Source organism: Andrena cerasifolii, chromosome 5 (assembly GCF_050908995.1).
Source record: "Andrena cerasifolii isolate SP2316 chromosome 5, iyAndCera1_principal, whole genome shotgun sequence".
In the NCBI taxonomy this organism is placed as follows: domain Eukaryota; kingdom Metazoa; phylum Arthropoda; class Insecta; order Hymenoptera; family Andrenidae; genus Andrena; species Andrena cerasifolii.
Window position 1 is genome coordinate 12,702,148 of NC_135122.1, and position 17,258 is coordinate 12,719,405.

Sequence of the window (17,258 nt, forward strand, 5' to 3'; positions counted from 1 at the left end):
TCGGGATTAGCGATCAGATACCTGTCGGATAGAAAAGTTCGGATTAATCCGGATCCTTAATCGTCGGAGCGGTTGGCGCGAAGCTTCTCCCATGGCTCGCGATCGCTCGTAAAGAACTGGGAAAGGGAGGAAGAGAGGAGGGAAGGAGCTGGGTTTTCAACGCGGCTCGCAAATCTGCGGAGTGCATCGGACCCGGCGACAGCTAGCCACGGATTCACGCAACCGCGTTTGGACGATCTTATGAAAAGAAGACGAGTCAGCGAGCAGAAAGCAGCGAGCGCGGCTGGACTGTGTCCGCGGGATCGGTGAAATCAAAGGACTATAAGGTATAAGGCAGGTTGCCGGCCAACCTGTGCCAGCGGAGAATAACGATTCTTTCGGCCTTGCCAAACAGGAATACGCGCTACCTCCTCCCTCTCCACACACCCCTAGCCCACAAGGTACCTCCTTCTCCCTTTCTCTCTCGGTGTATCCTTCAGCCTCGTGGATCCTCTGCAGCGTAGGTCGGCGGTGCGTGGACGGGCTTCGGATAGGTTGTCACCGCAGTAGCCCCAAAGTAAATGCGCTCCTCTTATTATTCGGACAGAAGATTTAAGCGCAGCTCGCTCGCACATGAGTTATGCTCAAAAATTGAGGTTACCCCAGGCCCAGGACTGCCGCAGCCACCGAGAGCTACTTCACGATCCCTCTTTCTCTTTTATTCCCTCGTTCGCTCCGCCATCCCATCTCTTCCTTCCTTCCTTCTTCATCTCATCCTCCGCGCGCCGCCTTCGTCCTTCCCCGTGAACGTGAACTCGATCCTACCCTCTCGCTCCCGCCAACGCGACTGGGGTACCCTGCGAGCTGCCTCTCTCCTTGCTTTTGTTTCGACGATATATTTTCTCTTCGCATCGGGAGAGATCGTTCGCTCGCCCGCTCGCTCTTCCTCATCGCTCTTCCATCTATCTCTCTTCCGTCTTTCCTGGTTCGGGGGAGAACGTTCCTGAGAGAAAGCGAACGAGTGACTGTGTGTGTGTGTGAGAGAGAGAGAGAGAATCGAAGGGAAACGGTGTTCCCTCGAACCCGGTTCAGAATCGTTCTCCTCGGGAATTCGTGGATTATAATAAATGCGTATGCAGTAGCCGGAGGTATAGAACGTCGAGTGGTCCTCCCATTCTCTTCTTATTCTTATTCCGCTTCGTCCTTGTCCGTTGTCTTCTTCGCGTCGTGCGTTTCCTTTTCGTCCTCCGGTTTTCTCTCGTTCCCGCTGTTGCTGCCGCCGTTTCGCGGCGGTAGCTTCCGATATACGCTGCTCGGAAGAAGGACGGCATCGATGGCATGAAATAATTCAATCGAATCCGTAGCTCGCAGCCAGGCTGCCTCGTTCCCGAGATGAAGCACCGCGAGCGCGGCTGCTATCCCGTGATAGCCCATCGCCGTGCATTGTTTAGCTCTTTCGAATTGCCTGCCTGTCTGCCTGCCTGCTTGCCTGCCCGCTTGCCGGCCGGCTTGCCGGACTGTCGCTGACACAGCGCAGCGCGATTTCGGCGAATGCAAATTTCCTTGCGTCTCGTTGCTTCCGTTGGGCCAGTCTCCACTTCATCGCGCATCGAAAATAATCGATCGACGTTACGCACCCGGCATCCTTAATTGGCGATCCGATGGACGCGCAGATACGAACGAAGAAACGGTTGCCGGAGGATGACGGAGGTTTCAAGGACTCGAGTGCCGGCGATAGAGCGACACGGGGACCACGAGCGTAGCCAGGACGAGGCTCTCTCAAGTTCTCGGCTAGCGGATGCGCGGGGTGCTCTATTAAACATTCAACGGCCGCCCAGCGCACCGGCATACCCCGCGCGGGCGCATTTCAACAAGTACCAACCAACGAGAGAGGCCATATTTCAGCGGCGCGAGGTAACAAGCTAATCGATGCCCCCTGAGTTATACGGCGTCTATCCTATTTACGAACTATTTATCTCGTTAACCGGTGGCGACCGCTTGAACCGGGCACGCACGATATTTAAAGAGCGCTATTTCCGCGGCGGTAATCCACGGCGTCGGAGCCACGGAGCTTTTCACTGACTCGTTAATACCCGGCAATTTTGATATTAATATCGTCGCCGGCCGTTCCGTACGTACGCGGAATGGCTCTCGACTTTCGACGGAATGACGCTGGGCGAGCGAGCGCCTATCGGTCTCGCGTTAAGTAACGAGATAATCAACGATCCCTCTCGGTTTATACGGAGGACTACGTCCAACCCGAGTATTTATCTCGTTACTCGTCCGCGAGGGTATTTAAAGACGACGCACGGACCGCTCCTACAACGAATCTAATTAAGGTCGTCCGGGCCGCGCTATGCAGATCCGTAGAAAGCGAGCAGCTCCAGCCGCGCGCGGGCGCGCGCTCGTGCACGTGTAGAGACGGGCGCGTTCGTACGCGATACAGGTAATTATTCACTGGCCATGTTAAATGTCCGCGTACGTAGTCGCAAAACTGTTGCGTAATGTATCATGAGAGCACTGCAAATACCAGCCACTCTAACGCGTACCGATCGAATCGAAATTAATCGGTGCTCGGGACTGGTTACGAAACGTTGCCTATTACCAACGAGGTACGTGCGAAACATCAACGGATCCAGATTTATACGGGAGGGGTACGACGGGCTGCTCTAGCGTTTGCTTATCCTCCATTTCTTCGTGGCGTTATCAGTCTCGGAGGTGGGCCCCCAACGGAACTTTCTATGGTGTAGAGTAGACGTAGGTAAAAGTTCGCACCACTCGAATTTCATTGTTTGAGTTGTGGCAGTTGCGAATGGTGATTCACAGTCAATTGTCAATGAAGGTAGAGTCACCAGTGTCGAATTATCCAGCTGTGCTTCGTTTTGTTATCGTACAATGCGGTAAGTACTGAATTCGTTAGTTCGGATGTAATATTCTCATTTTTAGGAATCAATATTATTCCTATAAATTGATCAGCAAATATTTTAATTAATACGTCGTCTAAAAGAGCTGAAATTCTTCTATTCAAAAGTACTAATCCAAGTTTTCAGTTCTGCTCACAGACAACAGGGTCGATTAAGGGGACTAGGCAGTCAGAAACTCGATTTTTTTTTGTTTTTTTTTTGTTCTCTGGCGAAAAATCAAGTTTCTTTTGAATTTGCCGTTTTACAGCCGCCATTTTTATAATTTTGAAGTTTTTTCAATAGGTTCAGGGCAGAATGGGGGTCAGACCAAAGTATCAATTTCAGAGGATATTCCACAATTCAATCTCTTACGGCCAGAATCACTGCAAAATTACAGCGGCTCCAGAAAAAACACTTATATATCAGGCAACTGTAGCGCTGTCATACATATGTATATATTATTCAAATATTTTTTTTTACTGTTTATAGTATTAACAAACATTATCCAAAAGTATTAGTCACAATTTGTATTCATCTCACTGCCTAGTCTCCTTAAGGGAGCACACCACTCTGACGGCCGGAAAAGTAAGCCATTTTTAAGAATTTTTTTCAGGTATAATTTACAGTTTTCATAGAAAATTTGTATTACCACCCTTTAGTACGCTGTCTTCAGAGATTATACAAAACAAAATAAATAGAAAAACATCCATAAATTTTAATATATTAATTAATCTTCTAGACTCCCCACGCGAGCTGGTCGAATGTGTAACTATGGAACAGCAGGTCCGAAATCAAATTTCATTTTTTTTTAATAAACTATATCAGTGTAGCTTCCGTTGTACGTGCGGATTCTTTGATTGAAAACAAATTTTTTGAAATACGCTCGAAAAACTGTCAATCTTATTCGCGGATTTTCGAAACTTCTCTTCTAAAGCGCACCATTTTTACAAAAATAATTTGTTTAAGAAATCCAAGGATTCTAGGGAAGTCTAAACTTTAAGCGCGCACTCTTGTCCCACAATACTCTACAGGATATAAAGAGAACGGTGCCGCAGCGGACGGTGTATATTCAAATAAACAAATAAACTCGAATCAATCCTCCCGCCGAAATTCCATTCTCAAAGAAGCGTTCGATTAAATACCGTACGCGGCGTAAATGGAGGGTGCGAGTTGCGGGGGCGAAGGTTAAAAAAAGAAGTTTACTTCCGGCAGTGGGCGATGTAAACGGGAACGGAGTGCGGCTCTCGCGCCAGAGAGTTTTTAATTTCCCGGCAAAATAGAATTCTTCTCGCGCTCTAGCTACGGTCCACGCCCATCCCTTGTCCCACGCAGTGATAAAGCAAATAAAGCCGCTCGCGCCACGCCACAATAACCCCCCGGTCGAAATCGCGTAATTTAAATAAATTTACATCCGTTTGTACGCGAATAAATTTCACTTCGTTCTTGGTCCTCTTTCCCTCTTCCGACCGATCCCCCTTCGCACCCTCCCGCCCGCCGGCCACCCCATGTCCTTCTCTTTCTCCGTTTCTCCGCGTTTCCCTGCACCGTCTCCTTTGCTCTTATCGCGCCCGTGGTTGTCTGTCTACTGTCATCCCCCCCTAACAATCGCCGACGAAATCATTTTGGCAAGCCGGCCTCTGCGGTTTCTCCTTTTCCACCGTCGATGAATAATCAAAAAGGGGTGTTTTCCGGCGAAATTCCAGCGCGGTTGATAACGGCGGCGCCGTTGAATGGCCACGCGCACCACCCCAAGCACACCGAGCACCCCGACAATAAGTATATTCAAACGAAATTTCGTCGCTCGGCCGTGCAGGGTGGCCGGAGGGGGCGGACAATGCGAACGTCGAGGCGTTGTCGTCCCTCGTCTTGTTTTAAATGCCGCTTATTAACGGCCTGTATTTAACGATATCTATCTGGCCGCGTCGCGTTAAAAATCCCGCCTTTCAGACGATCGCGGGTCGTCGAGATGCGATCTCTCGCGGCACCTCCCTTTGAGCCCGCCACGTGAAACGAGGGGCATCTTTTTGAAATCCCGGGGTCGATAACGACGACCCGGCAACGACAATACGCGCATTGAAAACGCGCGAGCCTTCGAACAGAGGAGAAGCGGGCCGCGTATGAAATTTCCCCGATTGCATATCACCGTGCAAGTCATTAGGCCAAAACGACCATCGCGAGCTTTTTCCTTTCAAACGCGGATCGCCGGTTAATCGAAGATAAACGACCCCGTAATTAATACCTGACTCATCGGGCAGATCGCATAAACGCTTCGAAAAACAAATATCAAAGGGACGACGAATCGATTAAAGGGCGCAATTAGCCTCTTTGTCCCGCGCCTTTTCACCGAGCTGTTTGCGAAACAGCACGCACGGTCAAATAAAACGCTCCTTAACGAACGGACTTCTTGAAAAAAATCCTGCAACGTATTCATCCGACTGGGTCCCGTTACGAAGGACACGTCTTCGGTGCCAATCATTAGCGTGTTTTCGTATTCTGTCGTTCGTTTATCTCCTCTTTATGCCGCGATCCTCGGGAATCCGCCTCGCGCACGATTAATGTTTATGCTCTCTCATTGCTGCGCTCGCTGCTCGATGAAATTCCTTCGATGCAATACCTGTTTTTCTCTGAATTTCATTACCCGTGTTATCGCCACTTTTGTATCTTCGTGCCGCACGTCCACTGCTCTATTACAAGAGCGGTATCTCCGTTTTCGTACAACCGGAGGCTGGTTACTTTAATCCCATTCAATTCGTATTCGTTACGTCCGCGGGAAATAAAAGTGGCGTCGCAAGACAGCTAGCCTAAAATAGCAATTATGCAAATGTCCCTTGTTCGAGATCCGCAATAAGATACAAGCGTGCCACTGTCAGTAGCGTCAATTAACTACTGCTTTCTCGTGAATATTAAATATCTACGAGGTCCCGCGTCAAGAAAAATTACCGACGCAGTATAGTCTGTATCCCGCGATTCTCCAAAGAGTGACCCAAAAATAGCCTCTTTTCGGTCCCACGATTTTGGAACTGAATTTTATGCGAAACGATACCTTATGATGAGATATCGATCACATGAAATTTTCAAGTTGAGGTGACAATTAGTTTCTGAGATACGGAAGGTCGAAGAAGTGAAAATTCGTTACGCGTCAGCCCGTACGCTTCGATGTGCGGACATTTATGTCATTCCGATAATTTAAACAATTATTTCCAGGGTTTGCTGACTGCTAACAACGAATTTGAACTTAGATTTTCAAACTTCACGAAAAAAAATAAAAATTATGAAATATAAATGACTGTGTAGTGGGTGCTTTTTATTAATATCGTCCACCATATTGAATCAACCATTGTCACCTCAACTCGAAAATTTGTTGCGATCGATGTCTCATCATAAGGTATCATTTGGCACAAAATTCCGTTCCAAAATCATGGGACCAAAAAGAGGCTAAAAAAGGCTTCATTTTTGGGCCACTCTTCATCCGAGGACCGCGACATTCTACGTTTTGCGCGCACGCGCGTTTCCGTCGGCGTAGTCTCGCGAGACGGGCGAAAGGGGTTGCGTAGACACGAACGGGACGACGCGACGCGGGAATCAACGTTAGAAGAAGCACCCCCTCGCCCAGCTTCGGCGACGACATAAACTCCAAACGTTTCTCCGATCGTATCACGGCGGCATCGGGCCCCGGAGTCCATACTTCGCGACAGTTGAGATAAGAAACATTATTTACAGCGAGAACTGTCTCTCGGAGGGTGGCGCTAAAAGAGACAGGCAACTCTCGGAACCCTATTCTGTCCGTAGACTGCATTGTGTCTGGCCGAATGTTACGCGCGAGTCATAGACACGCGGGACCGTCTTCCGCCCCTGCGGGGAACGAGCTCCCAGTCGGCGCGGAATCAATGAGGACGGAGAATGATATACGACGCGTAGACGCGAAACAGGGCTCGCCTCTTTCTGTTAACCCTATCGCGCGCGCGGCGCGAACGGCCCTGTTCGACAGTCGACGGGGGATGTAATAAAGTCGATAATAACACCGAGCCACGGATATTTAGTGGCAGCTGTAAATCTTTGGGCAAATCGACGCCGCCGTTCCGTCCGCCCGTTCGCGGCATACATTACTACCGTGGTAGCGAATTCGACGCGAGTACGGGCTCTTCCTTCTTCCATCGCGCCACGTGTCCACGCGTAAAACAGACATAAAGTTCGGTAAAGGCGCGCCGGCACCTCGGAATACGACTCGCTAAAAATGCGCCGCTCCGAGCGCGCTCGAGCCCCCGTTTCGACGTCCTCGAGCGGGAAACGAGCGTTCCAAGTGATCCGCGGCGGAGAAATATCTTCGTGGCGTGAATCAAGGAACCGAATAACCCCGGCGGAGGATGGTATTCGGGAAACTCGGGAGTGGAGGCCTTCGAAAGCCGTTCGACGATATTCGACGTCGATCGAGCACGACCGTTACTGAATAATTGACCGGCGGATGGCAGGTGCTTGCCAAGGTGGGCGGACAGAGGGCCATCCGTGCGTTGCGTTAGGGACAGACCGGTCGTAGCGGGGAATATTTTATTGTTTCGAAAGCGAGCGCGTCTCAGCGGGACCAGATTCCTCAAATTTTCGTGAAAGGCCCGCGTCCGCCGCTGATAGACCGGGATATTACCGGATCCATTAGCGATGACATTCAGATATCCATTAAACGTGCCAGATAAGCATACATTATGCAAATAGGATCCGCCGCGTACACTTGACTCGTTAATACAATTTATAGTCGCCGCGCGGTTTAACCAGACGGAGTCGCTTTTATTTTACGCGCCGGAACCACGATTAAACGCGCTGCGGTGATCCTTCTTGCTTGGGCGACGCGACCGAAGGATAAGAGGGGCTGACGGTGCAGAAACAGGATCGATATTGGTCGACAGACGGGGATAAATACTAAATCGCCCGCCGTGATGGCTCGGCAGACCGGGTTAGCGGTGATCATGAGCCCGCTAGGAAACAATTGCAGTCAATCGATCAACGGTTTTTCATTGCCGTAAAATATATGCTCGCTGATATCGTAATGACGCTCTCCGAAAAGTTTCCCCGAGCAGCTGCTCGTTATCCCGTCTGTCGGACGATCGCAGCACGGTGACCGCGTGTATGTAATACGTTCTAGGAAAGAAACACGTCGCTGGCTGACTCTCTTTCGACCGTTAGTCAGCCTAACAATATAATTATGCCAGCGAGCATGCGATACAAACGATGGAAGTTAATGACAGTCGGCCAGACGGAACGCTTAAGTGGCTCGGGGATGCCTTCCACGGTGGCTATGGACGTGTTCTAATTCAACATCGCAGCCAACAATCAGTCGCTTCCTTCGCGAGATCTAATCGCTCGGCGAAATTGTGAAACCGTGTTCGACAGTCACGATTCCCTCGAACGGAACGATCGACAGTGATCGGTTTGATTGTCGTGGCGAACGGCGGTGAGCGTACAGTTCCATCCTTGAGTAATGTGTATTTCTGCTCAGTCTAGCTCTGGAAGCATTGGGATCAGTTGTATAAATTGTTCTTGCATTTTCATTCCCATTTCCCTCGAGCCCTTTCGCTGTAATTGCAGATAAAATACCGGCTTGCATAACGCATAAAAGAAGGGACTTCACGAGAAGAGATTGTTTATCAAAACCAGGCTCCATTCTTTACTTCATTCGCATTCGCTTGACGGGATACCTACTATTAAAACTTCCAAGGAAACGACGCGGAGAAGAAAAGCGGTTTTGCGTAATTATCGGAAAATACTTTTCTTCCTTTAGCCTTCGGGCAGTTTTTACACTATCCGCCCGGGCTTCGACTGTTTCCAGCAACTTTGTCGATCATAGAGGCATATTCTTTCGCGTCGTCCGTGTTTGCACCAGACAGCCACCATCGCCGCTAAGACGCCGATGATGGATGGCAGTTGGGACCGACAACGATTTGTCTCTGGTGGCCTAGGAAATGTGGGAATGCAAACAACCGCGGAGGCCGTGAAACTTTCCCTAAAGGCCAGACGTCAGTTTTAGGCGTCGTTTGGAACTTTGGCAAGAACCGCCAACTCCATTTCCCACCGTCGACGTCGTGCAAACGTGCACATCGATACCGACGCACAGTGGTACATAATGACATTTTTTGTTCAAATCACCCTACGGGTCGTAATTTTTCAGAAAATTTCACGATTTTTTTTAAATTCTTCGCAATTAAATTCTCTATCCATCTGCCTGACCGATATTTTGAATTTTGTTGCTGATTTTCTTTATATCAGTATCCGTGAGCAACTATAAGAACGCGTATGAACACAGACGAATAGGCTTAAATATGCAACATCACGTACACATTTATGAGATGCGTAAAAATTTGTCAAAATACGAATGCCCATCCGCCATTTTAAATTTTACAATTTGATCTACAGTATTAAACTTATGGTACAAATAAAAAAATTTGATCTTTATAATAATTACCTCATATTCGTAATCAGCGTCCCCAAAAATCTAGGCGCACTATGTTTCTTCCGAATAAGCCCATTTTCTGAAATGTTGCTTCAACATATTGGATTCACCACCTTCAATTTCGAAAATCTGACTTTGAATTCGGAACAGGCGGCCAAAAAAGCCCACAGATACTGACCTTCGAAAAGTGCTGTATAATTCGCTAAATATAAAAAAATCAGCAACTAAATTCAAAATTTCGTCTAGACAGATCGATAGAGAATTTAATTGCGAAGAATTTAAAAAAAAACTCGTCAAGTTTTCTGAAAAATTACGACCTGTAGGGTGATTTGAACAAAAAATGTCATTATGTACCACTGTGCGACGTGGCTTCGAATATAGGTATGTATACAACCACCGCGTCCAATGTTCCATCTTTGAGCGGCGGCTATTCTATTACTCGATGAAAAATATTAATTACCTCGCCCGGGGAACGAAGGCTAACGGAGCGGGAGCGCACAGGGAAAGATGAAACGTATCTCGGCCGTACAGGTCAAGTATTAATTAAATGGAAGTTTCGATGCTTGGCGCAGGGACCAAAGTCAAGTGTTCCGTGTTCGTACAAGTTGCGGTCGTATCGTGTGCAGGTTTGCGCCCCGTATCCCGTGTTTCACGACAGAAATTTCCGTGGACGGTACCCACGAGGAGGGTAACGGTAACGGAAATGCTAATGCGCAGCCCGGCTCCAGGAAATACCTAAGCAAAGGGTACACTCCGACGAAGACAAAGACGCAGAAGCACGGGGATATCTCGCCGCGGTGGCTACGTCTTCATCCCCTGCCACTTCTTGCGTCGTGCTGGTGCAAAGTGGATGCGGTGAATCATGATGAAAGGATGTCTGGTCATCGAGTTTCGGCGAGAGAGTAATATGCACATTTACGAGCGCCGAAGAGCGTGCAACCTGGAAATGCTTTGCTGGGCGTACGCAAATTATTCCGACACGTTTGGGCCCTAAATCTATCACGCGCTTTATACCCGACACTGCTTGGAAAGCGAGGTAGGTGAAACCAAAGGGTTCGCGTCTACTAAGTGAAGAGGTTGGAAAACGTGAAGTTTTATGGGAATTGAGTGCGCAGAAGCCCCGGCGATATTTCGTTACCGTCACCCCGTGAACGGCGCGGCACCCCCGCACGGGGACCGGCAAGCAAGTAGGATTGGCGAATTATTATTAAACGCCGTCAAAACAGCGAATTTATTTCGGCGCGGTATCTTATTGATGTAGCGGTGGACCGCAGGGTCCGTGGGCCGCGGCGCGCCGCGCCGCGGGAGGCAAGCGGGGCCCACCGGGTACTACAAGGACCATAAATTTCTTTGGATCCAATATCATGCCTGTAACTCGTTAAGCTTTTAACCTCGTCCCGGCGTGCCTATCGCCGCGATATTATTTTGATGCCGGCCGCCAGATATCAATCAGGCCATTGTTGCTGCGGCCCCGAACTCGCCCCGGTCCTCTCGCTCGCTAACCAGCCCCGTATGTACGTGTGCACCGTGCATGCGCGCCGTCAGCACTGTGTGAGTGCCCGGCCGGGTTCGACAGGATCGCGGAACGTGTCCTTTCCCGTTCCTGAATAATCGAAAACGCTGAGTGCACGTCCGTGTTACGTCCGGGCGTCTTGAACACCTTCGTGCGAGGGTAACGCAAATGCTCGGATCGCGGGAGCCAGGAATAGAAAGCCGGCTGGGAGAGCGACGCAGCGGCTACATCTTCAAGGTCGTTTGCTTTGGTAAATCCTCGGGTTGCTACCGGAGAACGGTCCCGGCGATTTTCCTTTTCCGTCGCGACAAGCCTGACGCGTGAAAGGAAGTAACGAGCGTCGCTCTGGGAGACGAGGACGGGGGCCGTGCACGCCTGGCGATCGTCTCTGTCGGAATTCGATCGTTAATCGCGAACGGAAGCTGGTCTTGTTCAGCCTCGTCGATCCGGGGGATTTCAGAAAAACGACGATGGAAATCGCGAAGGACACCGCTGCCGGACTGTCCTCCGTTCCCACGTTTCCCGAAAAAAGCAACGATTTCGGATAGAAATGATAGAGGGCGACGAGTGACAGGAACGCGGCAGGGGGTCACGACAAGGAAGAGGATGCGCTAAGAGAACGAGGACCTTTTAGTGGCATCGTGTGCTGCGCCAACCACGCTGCCCGGTCATTATCAAAGGATGATTATTATTATTTCGTGGTCGGCCGCGCGCGGAACGTCCTTTGCGTACACGCCGATTTGCAGCGTGCCGGGAGGAACACCGGGGAAGAGGAGCAGGGAGGTGGATGAAGAGACCGAGGGGGAAAAAAGGAGGACCGAAGTGATGACCTGGGAGGGTCAGTGACAGAGAGGAGGAAAGGAAGAACCGAGAGGAAATGTTGCGATGAAGAACAAGCGGGTATCGTTCCAGTCCAAGAAACATACAACAGACGAGAGGAAGGCGGTGCCTTTCTTCGTTAATAAGTTAATAAGCAAGAGCATCTGGGAATTTGAGGAAATAATGATTTTCATACAGCTACACTCCCTCGTGAGAAATTTGGTTGCGTTGGCCTGTTTGTCAGGGGTCGTAAATATTTGAGTAGAATTCAATTCGCCGGGATTATGTTTGTCTTTCCTGCAAAGTGTAGAAAGTTATGCATGAATTAAACACACGGGGGGCCCCGTGGAATGGCGCTTCACTTGAGATACGACAAATTTATACACATTCCTTCGCCTTGCCAGTAAAAAATTCTCAATAACATTTTCGTCCGAATGTCCCCGAAAATCATACCTGCCCCGTGATCAGCTACCACGATAATTAAATTCGAAGCATCGAGGTTGCCACCCTGTATCAGGTGATTCCCTCGATATTGGCCTCTTTTTCATTTGATCGCGCGTAGTGACGTCCTGACGGCGAGAAGACGATGTCTCGCGACGGTATCAACGGTGATTACGGTATCCACGGTATCTTGATTAGTTCGTCGGCGTCGCCCCCCAAACTTTCGTCGTTAGCTAATTGGCGCCCGCGTGAAACCGCGTTGTTTGCACGAGCACGGTGTACATATGCCCCGCTGTAGCTGACATCCGACGGTGTGACTTTGTTTTAACACGGTCGTACCTGCAATCTCGGGAACACGTTTCTCTGATAAACGTGCCGAAGTAAAACTGCAATTTGCTCCCTTGACAAGCGTCCCTCTAAGCGTTTCCACTTTGCGAGACGCGTTTGCTAATTACGAACGACTGCGTCCTCTTTCGCTGGGGCCAAGAAATTCGACGCTTTTCCCGCCGCTTACTCTGCACCCCAGCGGATCTGAATCTCGACGACAATATAGTTGCAAAATGCAGAAAATGTAGGTACTTGGTATTGTTAATCCCAGCATAAACTTGATGTACGTACATCGCCTCAAAAGGCCCCTTCTGTTAATTAACGACATCGTCTGGCACGGAATGCGTGCCATCATTCTTCAAATTAATGTTACGTCAGCTCGTGTATCCCAGACATCATTACAGTTCACGGTAATGATATGATAAATGTCACATCGTGTCTTCGACGTTTAGTAAGAAAGGCAACCGTGTTCCGTTTCACGGTCGCGTTCTCCGAGAAGGGGTGGTCCATGGACGCGAATAGCAGACATTACTTCAAATGATCTGTTTCATTCGAAGATACCACCTCATTCTCAGGCTCGTTAAAGATTCATTAATCCTAACAAGTATGCACGCCAGATGCGTGCGTATGCACGGTTCTGATAACCGAAGCTTGCGATCACGTATCGATTTACGCCGCTGCACAGTGCGTTGATACGTGGACAAAAATTGAAGAATCAAACATTTTGCAGGGTGATATTTATCATCTAATATTTACATCAAGATGTTCAGGAATCGAGTTTGGTTATAGTTGCTAGGCTACCGTAGTTGTTTATGATGTTATTTATCAGCTTAACCTGGAAACTAATTACTTCAAGCGTCACTCGCAATTCTTTTTATTTAGAGCTTAAGAATATTTATTAATCTTGACCCGCTTTATTAACCACGGATTCTAAATAGTATTATGGGTATGTGTGCTTCAAAATTTTTGTTAGGCTTATGGCCTTACTGATCATTAGAAAACTTCTTAGCTCCGGGAATGAAAATTTTATTCCAACCGACTTTGCAAAAAATACGTAACAAAACGTATGCATGATTTTTTTTATATTTGGTTCGCCTAACTTTATACTTTATGAAAATGGCGCCCTTATCTGCTACTACCTGCGATTATTTGAGAAATAAAGTTTTTTAGAAAGAAGTGTGCAGGTCAAGAATTCTAATATCTTTGAAAAGTGCATTTCTTTAGACCAAAGCAAAAAAATTTATGGAATTTATGACCACATTTTGGTACTTTTAAATATAAAAGAATGTCTGGAAATGATTGACAACGATTTGAGGAAAGCTTGTTATATATTTAAAATATATTTTAATGAAAAAATTCTAACATCAAATACACGTGATAAAAATAATTTGATAAAAAAAATGTTTCGAACAAAAGTTAGTCAGTATTCAGTTGACAATAAATTGCAAAAGTAAACATTGATAAAAAAAATTTTATTCGATAAAAAATCAAGATCACCTCAATGTTTCTAATGAAACTGTATATATTATTATATGGCAATCGATGCATCTTTACACTCTCTTTAAAAAAGTATTAGAGTATTTAGGTCGAAAACTGATTGTTTCAAAAATTATGAGTTTTGTCCCGAACGCCCATATACTTCGACGCACTGTGCGCTGTTTGGTTATCGCGCTACCGTTTCTCCCTCGATCGACGTGGCTACGTTCGATAAAGCGTTTCTTGCAACTTGTCTGCGACCGATAATTGATGGATGGAACTCGCGGCAGGCCCGTGTGTCGTATCCGAGGGACGTTGTACGCAAAAGGGGACGACGTAGGGAAGAAAGACGGAGGTTAATAATGCAGAAGTGCGAGCGAAGAAGCAAAAACAGAGGATAAAGCGAGGCACGCGAGAGACAAACCGAGCTATTACTCCCACGGAGAAATGTTTCGTCCGTATTAATTAAAGATCGCGACGTCTCTGGATTCGAGTTCCCGGAACGCCGGCGCATTAAACCCGCCGATAAAAAGTCGAACGGTCGTTTTCAATATTGTTCCCGACGCGCGTTTCGTGTGGGTCGTAAAGGGAATAAATAGACGGCACAATGTATGCATAGTTTCCCGGCGTTTCTGAATAATTAAGACGAGGTGGACGTCGAAGGCTTCGTTTCGAATGCAGGTGGGAGATCTCTAGTTCTACTCCCAAGTCTCCGGCACTTTAATCCGGCTTTGTGTCACGCGTTAGGTATACTGCCACTCAGGAAATACTTGTACATATCTTGGACGGTCGCTGGGCGTTCGTCGATAATATTCATGACCTGTCACGGTGCCTATCGACTGTTTTCAGATGCAAGTCCGATGCGTTAGATCGTCGATCGGAAATAGCGGTTGCGTAAAGGGAAATGTGCTTGCGTCGATTCACCTCGACTCGATGATCGAAACGAATCCACCGGAGGTTTAATTAAAATCGGGCGAACAATCGTAATAGTCGAAACTGGTCAACACAAAGGAAGGGCCAATCAAACTAATTAAGAAAGATGCAAAACCTTTCCCTGAAATCAGTGGCTCGAATTCCCCCTAACGCTCACTTTTAGAGTAAAATCGTAATTTCTAATTAATCGAGACATTTAATCACTCTCTTACTCTCTCTCTCTCTCTCTCTCTCTCTCTCTTGGCTCTCCAACCGCGTATAGCGACTGGAACAATCAAACGTTCCTATTGTCCCATTGTGCTCCGGCCACGCTAGGTAGCCAACCGAAAAATTGTATCCACCTTTAATACGGGGGTAGCATAATAGTTCGGGCGTATCGCGCGAACATCCACGAGGAAATACATCCCGGTAGTGAAATTTTTTTATCGTGCCCGTGTCGGATGGCAGGATAAATTGATTTGCGATTGGATCATGGGTACCGGCAGCCTGGCTTAAAGTCGAGTTTTATTGGCAATTGACGATTGCCAAGCGTGCTGGGGTATCGGCATGCTTCTCGCAGCGAGCCGAGCTTTTTTCGTCGGACAAACGCGAGTAAGATCGACTCGGCGTCAATACGTCATTCGTCATGCAGGACACGCGAAAAGGATGTCGCACAGCCTCTCACGAGGAAGGGAGGAGAATCCACTGGGAACGTTTAAACGTGTTTATGGCATTAATAATTTATGGCCCGTGCCTCGGGATTAAACGTGCGTTAGCGAAGGCACATCCCTGTGGACTTTGAGTATCAAAGTCCTTTGGTGTTATCGAGAGGTTCTTTGTCTGTCGTCTATTATGACGTTCACAGCATTGATAATTAAGAGGTGGAAGATAGATCTCCGATTCATTTTCTTATTCCAGTGGAGTCAGCTCGGCCAAGTAAGTAACAAAGTACTCTGGTGCAAGAGTAAAACGAAATGTTATATCAACTCACTCGCAGGTATCCCTGGGCAGTTGAGCAGATTGCGATCCGTCCATTATCATAGATCCTTCACACGCGACGCCCGATTCCCTCGCTTGCTGAATCCAGTCCTCCACTCGGCCAGATCCAGGGACGTCTTAATCACGGTGCATCGAGAGGCCTCGGGCCGCGTTTCAGCCGATACTCTGTAAATCCAGCATCGAGTCAACTTCTTTTACACGATCGGAAAAAGGAGTTCGCCGTACGTGTCGTGTATATCTGGCGACACGCTCCCTCTCTCCCTTTCTTTCTCTCTCTCTCTCTCTCTCTCTCTCTCTCTCTCTCTCTCTCTCTCTCTTTCTCTCTGTGCCCCTACTACAGATCCCATCACCCAGTTCTGTTTCTCTCCGTCCCTTTCCCGGTTTCGCGTGCACACACGGGGGCAGATTAACGTCGATGGGGCGCCACGCGTCCCGTTTTTCTGTCGGACGCTCGCTCGTATCCGCCGTATCGTTCTCGCGGCCCGCCTCTATTTGTCCTTATTTATCGGTCTGTCCGCGCGACTTTTTCCCCGATTCCCAATGCATTATCTTGATCGATTACTCGTTACGACGCTGATTTATATTCCCGTACGTTTTCTGCCGGCGGAGCTCGAATGCCGCGGCGCGACGTCGTCGCGCCGCGTCGCGATCCGGCCTATACACTCCGCATCCGAGCCGCCACCGAAGCGATTTCTGGATCTCGCCGGCTGAAAACTCGCTCGCCACCAGCCACCGCGATTCCTAGCTTCGATACACAGCTGGCAGGAATATATGGCGCCCGTTGTCGGATACCTGGCTGCTAATACGGAGCCGGTGTAAATGGTGCTTCACGGTCTCGCGAGCTTCACAGCCGACTCTTTCTCGATATCGATTTTATAACAACGGGACAACATTGCACGACCATGGCTCAAAAGGAACGCAAAGTAATGCTTGTAACGGATAGTTCAATTAATGGATTCGGTAGGAAATTTTAATGAAATATGTTATCGGACCCGGGCAGATACGTTCCGAGTAAATCTAAAGATCGAAGCGCGTATTTTTGTATGATTTTAATTACACCTTTTGGCGTCGTTATTCGGAAGCTTTCAATGCTCGTAATAATGGCTGTCGCAACATTTTCCTCTGACTCCGCGATTTCCGATGCAAAATACGGAATTAGGGTAAAGTTGCCGAATATGACGACATCTCCTAATACGAGACCCCAGCTTGTATCCGTTACCGAACTCTTGAATGTCATAGCGATGACATTTCTTTACTAACTAACTGTAATCGAAAATGAAGATCATCGAGGGGAATATTTTGCTTGGAATAAAAGAGACCGCATTACCATCTCACGGACGCCGCAGTTTCTATTATTTTTTTGTCAAATATACGTGGCTACCTATACTGTTTTTTTGTACGTCATGAATGCGATCGGGGGAATATCGGAAATTGGCGATTTCATGAAAAT

General features: G+C 48.1%; 1 protein-coding gene across 2 annotated transcripts in view; it reads right to left on the reverse strand.

Annotated features, from left to right (window-relative positions):
* LOC143369081 (uncharacterized) overlaps nt 1-17,258 on the reverse strand; it is a 170,726-nt gene that overhangs the window by 116,095 nt on the left and 37,373 nt on the right. For both annotated transcript variants that reach the window (XR_013085334.1, XM_076812520.1), the window contains exon 2: nt 15,801-15,973. The gene's annotated coding sequence lies outside the window, so the exon portion shown is untranslated. The remainder of the gene's footprint in view (nt 1-15,800; nt 15,974-17,258) is intronic.